Source organism: Sceloporus occidentalis, unplaced genomic scaffold (genome assembly GCF_023333645.1).
Source record: "Sceloporus occidentalis isolate IW3139 unplaced genomic scaffold, rSceOcc1.0.p SCAF_377, whole genome shotgun sequence".
Lineage (NCBI taxonomy): Eukaryota > Metazoa > Chordata > Lepidosauria > Squamata > Phrynosomatidae > Sceloporus > Sceloporus occidentalis.
In genome coordinates, this window is record NW_028317357.1 from 1 (window position 1) to 15708 (window position 15708).

Below are 15708 nucleotides of genomic sequence, written 5' to 3' on the forward strand. Positions count from 1 at the left end.
ATGCGGTCAGGTTTATGGGAGCAGCAGCTGAAGGACATCGTTGCTATCCATGGGTACAGTACCCAGGGGGAACGTCACACCAGAAGGTGACAGTCCAGGCTGAGGTGAGACAGCGAGTCCACCAACCCAGCGTATAGGCAAGAAGCCCTACGGAACGCCGGTAGACTTCCAACCGCGTCTTATTCCACCATCGGCAGAAACGGTCACCTTTTGGCCACGCGGGGGTTCAGAGAATGGAGGTCACATGACAAGAAAACCCCCCTCGGAAAACACTGAAAATGTGGATTTCCTCCCAACAGGGTAAATTGGATTTCCATTCGCTGAGGCATCAAAGGAGGTATTATTGAAATAATAAACCTTATCTTATGGTTATTGACCAAAGGAATGAATACGATTATATTCGTTAAAATGCCTTTGTTATACGGTTCAGTAACAAAGACGTCTATTTAAAGAGAAATCGAGAAGAGCCGGCCAGGGGCTCCGTGCTTCCTCTGCGCCATCGAACGGGTGGAATCGCACACAATACCTAAAGATTAATGAACAGGCAGATTGCAGAAGTTGGATGAGCGAGAGGTGAGAGGGAAGCACTTTCATTGCCAGACCATCATCTGAAAGGGAATTAATAATAGACTAACAAAAGCAGAAGTGCAACCTGTCTCCAAAACACACACTTTCACCCCAAGGTGTATGAAATCTGCGCTTCACCAGTCGGCTTCACTTTTTATTCGGAAGACACTGGGCGTGTCTTCACGTGGCTCCCCGTATGGGGTTAATCGTCTCGTAGCTTTAATTATTATTATCCGGGCCTTTTTTAAATTAATTTATTTTATTCTAGAGCGGCAGCGATGAGACCAGCGCGTAGATGTTTAATTTATGATCTCTTTGGAGACCGCATGCAAATGAACGAAGAGCATCTGGCGGGTGGCAGGGGAGATTAAGCTTCAGAGTCTTATGATCGGCGGCTGTTTCACGAATATTCCGCTCAAATCTAGAAGCTCCGAGTCGGGATTCCAATCGGAATTTATACGCAGTTTGGTTTCTGGATCGACATAGACATCGGCGAAATCAGAACGGCTTACCTGCGGATCGCGAAAAACGGATCCAGAAAGAAGGGGCCCTTTAGAACCCCGTAGGGATCTCGTTACAGGGCCCGACATATTCACGAGAGAACCCCAGACGCCCTGAAAGCCCTTACTCTACGTCTGCCGCTAAAAGAGATCGCTGATGGAATGCGTTAAAAAACACACCGAGTAGGGGGGGGGGCGCTGCCGACCCGCACCGGTCACTCACCTCGGATTTCATATACGCCGCTACTCCCTTGGCAGCGCCAATGATCACGTAGGGAACCCGGTCACCTAAATTGGGGGCACTGCCCGGGTCCCTCTTCCCTCATTCTGCGCAGAGAAATAAAAGAACAGAATGTTAAAAAACAAAAACACTCATTCCTGCACTCAAGACCCTTCGCCATGTTAACTAAATTCGCGCTGGGTTCCGAGAATCCGTTACGAGGTCAATTTACCAAGTCAGCACTAAGGAAAGTATTTTCACCTAATGTCACAGCGAATGATTAACGTATAACAAAAAAAAGGTTTTATTTTTTTATAGAATATACAATTGCAGACACCCTTTAAAATAAAATAAAAAATAGATAAAAAAAACAAAAACACTTATTAGAAGTTGATATGTTTCTTTATCTAATTATTAGGAGATTTGGAATTGGCCAACGCTCCGGCTTTCTTCCATTCACTAAATTCGTTCTAAAGCCGCCGAACCTACAGTAATGCACGGCAACCGTTACAACGAATTTAAGAGTTGGGCGATACATTCGGGATGTAGAAGAATACCCGTGGCCCTACGTGGGGTTGGTACGGGGCCACCCGGGAACGTTACGCTCCCTCCGGCGCGTTGGTAGACGCTCAGTTTTGCTTTTCTAGCTTTGGAAGAAATTCTATTAAAAGAGTTAAAAAAATAAATTTTGAAAAAAAACCAAAAAAAAACAAAACACTTTTTTGTGGCCTGTACAGCATCGTCGATACCCAGGGGAATCCGCAAACACAAAGCCAGCAGCGCGGAACGTCAGTCCTGCCCGGCCCCCCCACCCACACGAAAAAACCGAGGGGGGGCGGAAAGCAAAGGTGCGCAAGGTGCTGATCCCACCGCAGAAGGGAGGGGGGAATCGGGGGCAGGAACACCTGGTCCGACCAGCAACGTGTAAAGGAATAAAGACACACAGGAAGGCCCGTGCGGGGCGGAGGACGACGCTGCGACCCCCCCAAATATAATGAATTGTAGTGATCATCCACCCCGGCATTTGCAGAAAGAGGGGGGAAAAAAAGACGTATTTCAAATACAGGTTACAGGACCCTCCAGCCGAGATTAAGATCGGGACCCCGCCGTCAGGGCACACGCTGGACAGATCTGTTCGGGGGCCACCTTAATATTCAGACTGTGAACGTGTCCCAAAGATGCCGGCGGCGGAGTTATAGGATAACATAACGTAGCAGATAAGACCCAAAGAGTCTACCAGGCATATGACCTAAAAAAAAAAAAAAAAGGGGGCAAACAGAAAATGCCCCCCCCCCCCAATCCCAAAGGGGACTTCGAAAAAGGTCCCGTCTGGTTTTACGTATTTTTTACTTTTTAACCTCAGCTCTCAGATTTTCCTGGAGCCAAAAAAAATGCAGAATAAATATGGAAAAAAAAAAAAAAAAAAAAAAATACGAGCAAAAAATAAATAAATAAATCTATTTGAAGAAGTGCAATATAAACGAGGTGACTAAGCATTAAGCAACGCTAGGCGGCCTTTATTAGTTACAGGAAGCCGATGCAATTTTATCTCCGGCCCTGCTGTGTTTTTTTTCCACATTGTTCTGCCCCCCCCCCCACCTTCTTCTTCCAAAACAAGACGGTTACAGACACAGCTGCGGCCCCTGGGTGGGACGAGCTACCTCTGCGCTTCCCCCTCGGTCACACACCGCTGCTCGCGGGCCCTGCCGAGGTTATGCATTGCCTGCTGCATAGCGGGGTGAAAAAAAAAAATATAAAAAAAAAATAAAATAAAGGTGCTAACCTCATGATGCGTTTCACCCGCCTCGCCAAAGTTCTCCAACAAGGGGTTAATATTTCAGTAGCTGATTTATTATTACACAAAACAATAAAACATAATTATGAAAATATATTGGTGATATTGAGCCGGACCACAATACCAGACTTAAGATTCATAAAAATTGCATATATATATATTTTTTTTTAATTGAATACGTTTACAAAAGCGGCCTTAACCGTCCCCAACCTACCGCTCGGCCAGCTCGACGTGGGCCTGTTTCCCCCGCGTACTCGTCGGCCGTCCGCGTCAGCTCCTTGGTAATCACCCAGCTGGGAGATATCTATCCTGTTACACAGCAGATCGGATATGACGTCCTTCGCGTGTTCCACGGCACCCACGGGGTCTCTTCGAGAGAAGAAAAAAAAAAAAAAGTTTCGAAAGAGAAAAATAACCTGTTCGTAAATAAACGATAGAGAAATACGTCTGCCCTACCTGTCGATCAGGATCTTCTGCAGGCAGGTGTTGATGAGATTGACCACTAGGGGGCAGTTGTCCCTGCGCACCGTCTCGATCCCCTTGCAATCCATTTTGTCGTGGGTGTCGGGACTGGACGAGAAGTAGAGGCCCGGCGTATCTCTTCTTATTGATCAGCAGGTAGGGTAATACACCTACGACACGGGGGGGGGGGGGCGATGCGCGGGACGATTAGATCCGAAAGCCAACCCGAAGACCCCGGCCAAGAGCTTATGGAGAAAAAAAAATGAACCCAACCCCCCCCCCCCAATTGTCATTCTGCATCCTAATTCCTAAGAGCGTCGACTGCAGAAATATATATTATTTACTGTTGCCTTGGTGATCAGGAACCCTCAATGTGCCTTTTAGAACCCTCAATGTGCCTTTTATGAATCAATATATATATATTAGTGCTGTTAGTTACCCCCCCATGGCTGGACCTACACTCCAGGCAGTCTCACGAATAAAGAGCCCCCCCTCCGGATGCCGATTTACAGACCTTTTCGAACTCCAGCTTGATGGGGGGTGTGAAGTGACCGGACACCCACTCTGCCGCCTCCCTGCCGATCTCCATCGCTTCGGACACCGTCTGCACCCCCAGCTTGCACATGACAGAGTCCGTGTCACCGTAGACGACCTGCGAGACGACACATGGGGGGGGTTTAACGGGAGATGACACGCGGCGGGGGGGTGATGGGAGACGGCACGCGGCGCATGGTTCCCGGGGTCCGGAAAATGAAGCGGCTCGCCTTTCACCTTTGCGTCCCCCTTGTATCCGTTGGCCATCGTGTACTTGGACTCCACCAGCTGCTTGGTTTTTTCAATCATTTGCCTTCCAAAGCCTGTAACGCTCTGCAAAACGAGTAGGGGTTATAACTATTATCATACGGAAACTCACATCGGCCCCATTCGGCCCCCCGTCTAGGCGCCCGTTTCTCCTGCTGTAAAGACTCGAACCTTAATCAGTCGTTGGTCTCGTCTTAGATTCAGGAGCCTTATGCCTATCCCATGCATGTTTAACTCCCTCACTGTATTACCCTCTACCACTTCGACTGGGAGGCTGCTCCACTTATCTACCACCCTCTCGATAATGTAAAAAACGTACTTTACCAGGGAGATTTTACTTCCACTGACAACGGGTCAACCAAATAGTTTCTTTAAATGCTCTAAGAGCGCATCTTATTAGATACCATCTATTAAATATGAATGAAAATAAATAAATCCATGAACGGGTCAGAGGGAAGGCCACAGAATCCTCGCGTCTCCCAGAGAGAGAATGTAAGCGATATCACTGTCGCCGCCGAACGCCTTTGTTAGAGGATAAACAAAATTATGCAAAATGGGTGATAATCCCCTTAAAAGTAACGCAGACTCCAAACGAACGGCGGCTCGTACTTTGCATACGCAAACAGCCCAGCGGAGCTGGTAACTGGTGGGACTGGGCACAATAACCGACAAAAAGGCGAGGGATCGGGGAGGAACAAAAACATCTTTATTCTTACAATAAAAATGAAAAAGTACTTATTGACCGAGCCCCGTCTGATATCACAGGTTTCATTAAGGACGCCGCCGATTCCGAGCCATTATTATTCAGAATCTACAGGGGGCTATGCAGGAGGTATTCAGAGCATGCGCTATCGGGGGCCATCTGTGGCCCTTTAATAGTGTTACAGAAACATGTACAGAGCCTCAACCAGCTTACTAGGCTACCGCCAATGCCTTTCAGAGACTCAGGGGGTCCGGCTGATGTCGTTATGTCTTCGTCTGTCGGTTCTAGTCTTGTCGGACCCCTGGTATTTGTAGTAATTTAGTGGGACGCAGAAGCGGTTACGCCGTTTGCATTCATTCTGCAAACATTTCTACGATTAAATGTCCCATTATTTTGGACGCCGAAGGAAATTGCATTTTTATTTGTTTTGAGATGTCCGATGACTAATAAGATGCGTTATGACATCATTGCACCAGACGGGTGGCGGGTGGCTTGTGTCACTGGCATGTGATGGGCTCTTAACACAACAGGTCAAGTGACTCAAAATCCTCCCCGACACGGGGGAATCCTCACTTCTTTACACGTAGTGACCCCCGAGACGCCATATACGATATCGTAAAGTAAGAGAAAAGGGGTGCTTACTCTAGAACAGATAGAGGGGGAGAGAGGGGGGGGAGGGGGGAGAGAGAGAGGGGGAGAGAGAGGGGGATAGAGAGAGGGGGAGAGAGAAAACCCACAAGAAAGGAAGCAGGTTATTTAGACAGAGGTACAGAATCAAACGTTCTAGTTCTCGTGGCATTTCTCTCGTCTCTGAGCAATCGAGACGCGGGGAGATCTCTGCCTACTCTGTCTGCGCTGCCCAAACTTTTTTTTTCCTCTTTAACCCATAAAATGCCAGACGACGCGAGTAAAGCATCGACGGTCATGCAAACGGTTTAACGGGTCAGAACCCGCGTTCTCCAATGAGATGGAAACGAGACGAGGGCTGCAGAAGGTTCAACAAATGAACAGGTGGGCAATTCTTGCGGGTCGCGTTAAGCAAGACAGAAAGGCCTAAACCCCCCCCCCCCAAGCCCAGATTCCTGTCCCCTCGACACAGGTGGTCGAACGAGATAAGCCGACTTAAAACGCGGCCCCCGCGGCAAGAACGGGAATGTGGAAAGAAAGGTTCCGTGTCCTTCCTTGCGACACCCGGGGAGGATATGGGCTAAATCTGTCTGGTTTTCCTTCACATGTTATGAAAGTGTGGTTTTCGAGTTTCACCGGCTGCACATCTGCACGCTGACCAAAAAAAAAAAAAAAAAGAATATATCGAGATGCACAAAAAAAAAAAAAAAAAGCCAAATTATGCAAAACACAAAAGGAAAAATAAATAAATAAATTAAAAAAAAAAAAAAAAAAAAAAAAAAAAGACTCTTCTGAAACCCCACGTGGGGTTCAGTGAATTTTGGAGGCGAACAAAAAAAAAAAAAAATTATAATTCTTCTAAAAGAATTTGGATGTAATTTTTCCTTCGATCACTCATTCCCCCAAACGGATTTCTTTTTAATGCCAAAAGAAACCGGTTATGGGGAAAAAAAAAAGGCAAAAGCGATCGATGATGTAAGGGAACTATACATATTTCATCATTTTCCAACATTACATATTTTCAGAAAAAAAAAAAAAAGAGAAGTTATCTTCAAAATACCAGGAAAATTAGACATTTCTAATTATGGATTCTAATGACTGTACATGGGAACTTTCTAAATAAGCCGGCTGTACCTATTAACCCTTTAACAGTCCACCACGAAAACTCTAGATCAGGGGTGCCCAACCTGTGGCACAAAACATGAATTCCTGCGTTCACACCCCCCAAAAAAAAAAAATGTCTAAGAATTTGCATGAATGACGCGCTGAGCCAACCAGGTGAGGGCCGGTGCGCCCGGGAATTAAGGGAATTCCCCACCCGGTGGCAGTTAACCCCCCCCCACCCGTCGAAATACAAATCCAGACAACTGGTAAAGGGGGCGGTTAGACCAAAGTAGATCTGGCACCTAAAATCTGATCCGTGCCATAATCGAAGGTTTTGGTTACATTCTGTGTCACTTAAACAACTAAAGTTTTCTCACCCCAACTCATCTTACAAGCCGGAGACGCTTTGGGGAAAGAGGAAGATATATTTGGCTGCACTGCAGAAACGACCGGGTTGCGTTTTGGGTATAAGCAGTAAATATATATTTTTAGAACACTTTCCCTGAATGAGATTTGCACGTATTGAATAACCAAAGAAGGGACTTTACCCTCCCCAATCTCATAGGCTGGGGTAATATATATGGAGTGAACGTACCACGGGCTCTCGGCAGCCCTCTCTCACCTGTGAGATCTCCAGGCAGGGCAGTTTGCCGACCTGCGCCCCCGTGAATCCGTACACAGAGTTGGCGCTCACTTTCAGCGCCAGCTGACGGCCGTCCAGCACTTTCTGTTTAAACGGATCCGTCTCCTTCTTCAGTTCTGTCTTCGCCCTGCACGCCAGACACTGAATAGTTAAAACAAAGTCCGAGGGTCCAACGTCGCGTCCCCAACGCCTCCAAAGCCTTAAAGCATCTCAAGGGCAACTTTTAAATCATCGCTTTACAAAAGAACGCGTTCACTTATTACCCGCTACCCACGTGGGTCTCGCAGGACCCCTTAAATACAGAACCTTCACTCAAAATAAAGCCGGCTGGCCCCATAACCAATCGGATCGTAAAAAATGATACATTGTACTCTATTACCTTTTTCGGGCAGATAGCAAGTTTTCCAGGATTTCGGGCAGCAGGCCCTTCCGGACGCTTGTCTTCACAAAGTGATCACCCGTTGGGGTCTTGATAAAGTCATCCGGACTGAGGCTGGAAAATTAAAGGCAACAACATAACGATTATCCCAAGCTAAAGAATAAGTGTCTTTCAGCCAATTTACGTAAAAAAGTAGGAACGAGGGAGAGCGTTCCACTGCAATAATCATCAGACATGCGAAGACCCTACCCTGCGATGCCACCTTACTATGCCAAGTGCACGATAAGTAGGAGTTATTACACGTGTTTAACCGTCTAAACCACCGGCATCTCAAGATAAATGAACCACATGCTCACCCGTACTTCTCGATGGAGCCGGGCTGCAGCAGCGTGGTGTAGCAGAGGTTATGAGCCATCATAATAGACGGGTACAGCGATGAGAAATCCAGCGTGGCAATTGGTACAGAGTAATACCTGGAAGGGAGATGGGACTTAGCGAATACGCCCCCTTTCATAAGGGTAGGTTTTTGCGTGCGCCGCACTTACCCCTTCACGGGTTCTATGACCGTTGCCCCGGTGTAATCCTCACCGCCCTCCGTCTTCACCACCGGCATCACCAATTCCTGTTTCATTGCCTAATTTTTAAACATAGTTTTTTTTGTTATTTCTTTTGATATTACATTATATATATATATATGGTATTAGCTTCGATCTTCTGCTGACTTGTGAACACGAACCTGTCTCAGTAGCTGGGACACCACTTTAATCTGCTGCCCGCGGGATAACAGATAGCTGAGGGGCACCCCGGTCACACGCGCCATCTCCATGTAGTTGATAACACACATGAGCTTCTCCAGGAGACGGAGCGGAAGGTACGCGTCCTTCAGACAATACACGGCCAATCTTCTGCGGGTTTGGTCATTGCCGTTCTGAGAAGAAAAAAGAAAAAAAAAATATTTCAGGTCAGAATTTATGGCCACAGCTGTCCGAAAATCAAATGTATGCCGTCCACCGTGTCTAACCATCTATATGCAATGGCAACAAAGACTTCTAACCAATCCGTGTGCTTTCCCCGAGTCATCTGAAGCGATCGCAGATATAGAACGTCTGTATTTGAAGGGGTTTCAGTACCTGGAGGTCGGTGATGATGGAGTGTTGAACGTCCTCCTTCTGTTCTTGCAAGAAATGATAACTCACAGCGTTCAGAGTATAGGAACGGAGTTTATAATCTCTCAGCAAAACCTTCAAACGCAGAATAAATGGATCATAGCGGTTTGTGCCAAACCTACACCTCCCTGTGGACCTTCCATAATCCCCAGCGCTATGCATAGGCACACGCCGTTACCTGAAGCAAGTCAAACTGGACCCGGCCCTCTGTATTAATAACTTTGTTCTCTCGCCGCCCCATCTGCTTGGACTGGAAAGAGGAGTCTTTGATAACAGACTTCATGGTGGGGATCCTCCCCAGGTAAGGAAACGTAGACACCTGGGAGCATCGGAAAACACACAGCATGACAACAAAACTGGGACATGTAACAGACCCATCAACACTCGCTAAATCCACTATAAAAAAAAAGTCCCAGACTAGATATTTTTAATGGACGTCGCAGTTCATCTTGTATGGACTCTAGTGCATTTTACACAATGAATACTGGTCCATGCGCTTGTATTTTCTTTCTTATAGGTGCTACAAATGAAGTTCTCATTTTCGTTGATCGTAGCTACTTTTACAGTGTACGCTGCCTGTGCATGCGCAGCAGCGCCGGTCAGCCCGGCACGCGGGCATAAGAATAATCATTACCAAAAAGCGTAGAGTGTTACCTTCAGGGCCTGCGCTCTGTTGATCAGGTACGGCATGTCGAAGTTCTGAATGTTGTAGCCGGTGATGATGTCGGGATCGATGATGCGCACAAACTCTGCCCAAGCCTGTATGATGGAGGGGAAAAAAATAAATTAAAAAAAAAACTTTGCCGCAGGGAGGCAAGTGAGGAGACATCCCCCGGAAATAAAATCCCTATCTTTACACTAAAAAAATACAACGCTTAGTATCTGCAATTCCCCAAAACATAAGAGGTCATCCGGAATTCTACGCGTGGCCTCTGCTCTCGTCAGAGTAGTCTCGCCTTAAGAAGGTCGTGTTCCTTTTCGAAGCAGAGTACTTGAGAGCCCACGATGCTGGCGCATTTTCCGAGGGTGAAAACGTTGCGTATGAAAGGGTCCTTCTCTCCTTGGCGCAGGACCATGTTGGCTATCTGGATCACGGGGTCTTTGTCGGGCTCCGGAAAAATACCTGGACGTTGCGATGCAGAAGAAAAAAAGATGAAGAAGCACCGATTTCAAGCGACCTATTGAACCAGCTGTGGTCAGGCGAAGACACACAGAAAACCGGGGGCTTAAAGATCTCGGGGGTCACCTTTTCGCCCGGCGCATTCAATGTCAAAACTCAGGACACGGAGCGGCGCTATCTTCTGCCATTCGCCCTCCGCAGGATGACTGATGAGATCGGCCGAATTGACGTCCACCTCCAGCTGCACGAGGGACACCTGCCGGGAATTCACAGGCGGTCTAAATAAAAACCCCTTTATTGGGGCATCCGCCGGGGCCGTCGCAGTCGCTCACCTTGCCGGGATTGTCTTTAGAAGAGACGCCATCTGAAGACGGCTTCCGTATTCTATATTTCCCTGCCGGAAGCTCGATCCAGTTACACCCGACAACATCGTTGTCCACCATAAACCTATAAGAAGAAACAGCGGGAGAACGATTTGACTTTAAAATGTAAAAAAAAAAATAGCCTCCCATAATTGCCTTTTAATTTAATCACACAAAATAATATTTAAGAGAAAAAGATTTTTGTTATTGGGGACAAATGCATGCGCTAATTTGCATGTATAATTGTTAAATCTATCATGATCTGCAGTCTACTTTTTTTAACGTTGGTTTTAACATTTTCTTCCTCATTCAGTATTTTAATGGGGTTCATTTTTTTGGTTTTTAACACAGAAACACAATCTAGTCGCCCGTTTCTCCTGCTTAATCAGTCGTTGGTCTCGTCTTAGATTCAGAAGCCGTATGTCTATCCCATGCATGTTTAAATCCCCTCACTGTATTACCCGCTACCACTTCTTGCTGGGAGGCCGTTCCACTTATCCACCACCCTCTCGGTAAAGTAAAACATCTTTCTGAAGCAGTTATGACCACAAAAAGCGCATTTTGAGTATTTTGCGTGTGATCTGAACTGTAACAGGAGGCAAAGAAAATCTGATAGAAACCGCCGCCTCGCGAGAAAAAAAAACAAAAAACTATACCTTATTTCAAAGTCAATATTGGCTTCGTAGGCCTGGTAGCAATGGTGGGGAAAGGACCCAAACCGCAAGCCTTGCTCCAGGAGCCGCTTGGCGGGCGCAATGAGACGCGGCAACGCCATGGTAACTTTCAGAAAAGGAATAATTCTCTTCCCGTGGTATCCATACATATCTACAAAAACAAGGCGTGATCAGAACACGCGGACTACGGGCTAGCACGGCAGCAGAAGCCGATACTCACTCTCTTTCATGCAGATGTCCACGGCCAGGACCGCCTGGGATATATTGTCTTTGTTAGAGCGCATGTCTTTAATGACGGCGCTGTTTAACTCTTTCTTGAAGTCGTTCAGGTGCTCTTGTTTAAACCCTAAAAACGAGAAAAGCTGGAATTTATTTCCAAACCGAACTCAATATACAAAAAAAAAAAAAAAAACAGTCTCATAGTAGCAATTGATTTTTTTTTTTCATGTTTTTATGTATTTATCCTTCATCCTGTCTCCCTAATTAATAGAAGCAGAACCCTGACATGTTCCGCTATTAAAAACAAACCCTTTTTAAAATATGCAGCATGTAATTGGTCAATGTGAACTTAAATTATTATTTTAAATACATTCAGCCCCTAATGGTCCTTTTATAATAACGTCCACAATAACGTGCAGCTATGAAAACAGAAGTTTAAATTCCGATACATAAAATAAAATGCTCTGCGCCCCATCGCACCCCCTGCATAGGTCCCTGCAGTTCTGTACCGGGTTGGCAGGGCACGTAGAAGTAAGGCGCAAATCCATGGATGTGACAGCAGACGCTGTTCCCCTCGGAAGTGATTCCAAACATACGGATGATGGGGACAGGTCCGTGGATGGCTCCGTGCATCCCAGAAACGTGTGACCCTGAAAAACATTACAAGTAAGCCAGCAGAAAACAATGCGCATAAGCATTGGGGGTCTAAACGGATACTCAACCGCAGTGCCCCCCCGAGCCAGCCATTAGACTTGTGCATTCAAATGCAGGGCGAACATGAAAAAAAGTACACAAAGGGAGCATTTTCGTTGTTCACCCTGAAAAACGTACACCAGACGCACAACACAAAGAATCTTCGTGTTCGTCTTCGTTAATATCCCTTAACTAATTTCTCTGGTCCCTTCCCCGTCTAGCCTACCTCGTCTACGCAGCATCACAGGGGTTAACAGGAGCGGGAATCCCTAGGTTCTCGCAAGGAGTTAAAGGTCCCCTGCGAGGGACTCTATTGGTCGCCGGCAGGGGCCTCCTCTGGCATCAACCAATAAAGGGCAGCCATTGGTGCCAGAGGGGCTCCCTGTCGGCGACCAATAGAGCCACTCGTACAGACCTTTAACTCCTGGAACCTCCCCAGACCAAGTTTCGCCATCAGGAGTTCAATAGAGGCGCTCATACAGACCTTTAACTCCTGACGGCGAAACTTGGTCTGGGGAGGTTCCAGGAGTTAAAGGTCCGTGCAAGTGGCTCTATTGGTCGCCGACAGGGAGCTCCTCTGGCACCAATGGCTGCCCTTTATTGGTTGATGGTCGCAGGCAAGGGCCTCCTCTGGCAATAGAGTCCCTCACAGGGACCTTTAACTCTTTGGAGAACCTACAGATTCCCGCTCCCGTTAACCCTTGCGATGCTGCGTAGCGGAGGGGACCAATGGTTTCCCCAGTCCTGGTTTCAGCGGCACGATTTTAAAAGTCTGTACGAGCAACTCGTTGCGGGCTCTTCTGACATCAACCAGCGAAAAGCAGCTGCCCTTGGGCTCGTACGGCCCTTTGAAATCCCGGCGCCAAAGCTGCTGCGTACCGTTACCGCAGCAAAAAAAGAAAACGAACACTAAGAACATACACGAATACTCGCCCAACCGAACACGGGAACGGGTGAATATTCGTGGAAGATGAACTCTTGGCCGGTGCCCAAGTCTAGTAACCACACGCTTTACACTGGAGGAGGGTAAACCAGGAAACATTGAACGGCGAGTGATTAATGATAGAATGCAGCCAGCCGCTGACTAATTGACTTTTAAAGATATCGGACCAGTCCACCTCCTCAAACAAACAGATCGAGTTCCTCTCCGTGCCCTGCGAAATAAAAACGTAGGGGTAACAGAGACCAGGGGAATTCCTCCACCGGGCAACATCAACATTGTCCTTCTTCGTGTGTAATCACACTTCACGTGGACAGAAGTGGTAGAGATTGAGCAAGATACAAAAATAATGCAGCTTCCCTATGATCTTAATAACAATCAGTATAATCCTTTCACCTGCTTTATTTCCTTCTTTATCGAGGACAAAGCAGCCACTGAACACTCCCGGCCCCAGGCCTTCCACCCCTTCATAACGTAACCCTGCGATCACCGGCCTACCGTTAATCTATAACCTCTTGGCTGCTTTTATTTTCTAAATGGAATCAGAGAATTTGCCCCTTTGGCCCGTCTAGTCGCCCGTTTCTCCTGCTGTAAAGACTTAAACCTTCACCAGTCGTTGGTCTCGTCTTAGATTCAGGAGCCGTATGTCTATCCCACGCATGTTTAATCCCCTCGCTGTATTACCCTCTACCACTTCTGCCAGGAGGCTGTTGCACTTATCTATCTACCTCCGTCCTTATATTGCATCTAAGCTTGGAGATATTTCACTTATAATACACCTCGTGGAAGCCGGGATCAGTGGCAGCCTGTGACGGAGCCGGTATTATTCCGTTTTATGTCCTCTCCCTTCCCCTCACAAAGGATGCCTGACCCAATTAACAACAATCAGCAACTTAACACGAGGGAGATGAAGTAATGTATGAATCATGCAGACCCTAACGGAGGCTGTTTCCATGGTAACCACATAAGGTGGGTTTTTAGGTCCCTACGGAAGCAGAGACTGATTTCAGGCTGACTCCATGTCCCCATCGTCTGTATAATGTTTCCCTTTCAGGTGCAAATCTTGAATTTTTAAAATAACATACACAATAAGCTTGTTCTACCCATCTACGGAGACGGCATCCTTCTCGTCCAGGAGTATCTACAACACCCGGTGCTATATTCAGTTTAAAAAAAACCCAAAAAACTAGGATGACCTTTACTTTTATTTCCCCCCGGCTATTCTACGTCCTCATACGGATCGGTAACGCCTTTCCGACAGATGCAGTTTTGTTTGCTTGAGGTTCTGAAATTCTGCACCATCGGAGGAACTTGAGGAGCAACCCTCAGAAAACACAGGCAAGGATACGGATCAAGGGTCGTATCGCAGATTTATATTATATTATATATATATATATATATATATATATATATATTAGATATATACACAGGTCCTCCGCTAAAAGCACTTACCCACGTAGTAATCCAGCTCAATCTGCTGGAAGCACAGAGGATGCACTTTGGGATCGACCTCTGGAAGTTCTGGCCGTAGCCACTTCGGGTTAACGTTTCCGGAGATAAGCTTACCTAAGAAAAGCGACACGAAGGGAAAAACATTGAGAAAGCGTCAGGAGTGGGAGAGCGGAAGGGAAAGAGAAGAGGAAATAATGGAAACGAGGAACGGCAAACTTTATTTCTGTCTGTATTAAAGTTCATTCATTGTAAGAATGCGTTATTCTCGCCCCAGAACTTGCCCAACTTGGACTGGATTATCTTTTTTTTTTTCCCTTTTCCTATTTGTGGTTGTGACATCACATCGCAGGCAACTCATCATCTAGTGATGTCAAACCAGACAAAGCGCCTCACCGACAGGCAGGACATCGGCCACGGGCATCTCTTCGCTCAGTTCCGTCGCCATGTCAGCTTCCACTTCGTCCAGAAAGGCCAGTTCCTCCTCAAACTGCGAAGGACCGACATCATCCCAGTCTCCCCGCTTCCTCTTAGACTGAGAAGAAGTCGTAGGTCCCCCGTTTTTACGCTTGAAATCCATCTCGACGCTCCTGAGAAGGATTGATTTAGAGCGAGAAATTAGTTTTAAAAATGAAATTTATGCTAGCATCCAGTCCGTGAGGGCCAGGAATTCTGTGTCTTTGCCCAAACACAATTGACATGTCTGCATACAAGCAGAGTGGCCCTTCTGTGGCCCTTGAGAAATGGAGTTGGGGACGCCACAGTTAGCTCTTCTTCCAAGCCGTTGCTGAACTATATTTGACTTACAGACGTTCAATATACTCAAGGCCACGGAGATGTCTGCTACCCGGCCGGGCCACAAAAACACCCCAACAGGACGTATTTAACTAGGGGGGGGTCAGCGGGACCCCCCCAAAAATTGCCTGGGGCGTTAAGAAGCCCACCAGCCTATAGGCAAAATTAATACAGACCCGCAGAAACTCAAGAGAGCCCCAGGGGCCCGCTAGGTACCTGCCGAGTGTCCCGGGGCTGGTCCAGGACTACGCTACACCACGGCAAGACAATTTTTATTTATTTTGGGGGTTTTATAAACTTTTCCTGTAAACATAAAAGGAGTATCTGTGAGTATATACTGTATATGTTATATATAATATATATATATTAATTATATATATCAGTTCTAAACCAGGGCATGGCTGACATATACAGATTAACTACCTTCTATCATATTACAAAGACCTGGCGTTTATTATTATAGCTATTATAAATATTTTTATTACACTT

The 15708-nt window shown here is 46.6% G+C and overlaps 1 pseudogene; it reads right to left on the reverse strand.

The window, feature by feature from the left end:
• Positions 1-3296: 3296 nt before the first annotated feature.
• Positions 3297-15004, reverse strand: LOC149273408 (DNA polymerase delta catalytic subunit-like; annotated as a pseudogene).
• Positions 15005-15708: the final 704 nt, after the last annotated feature.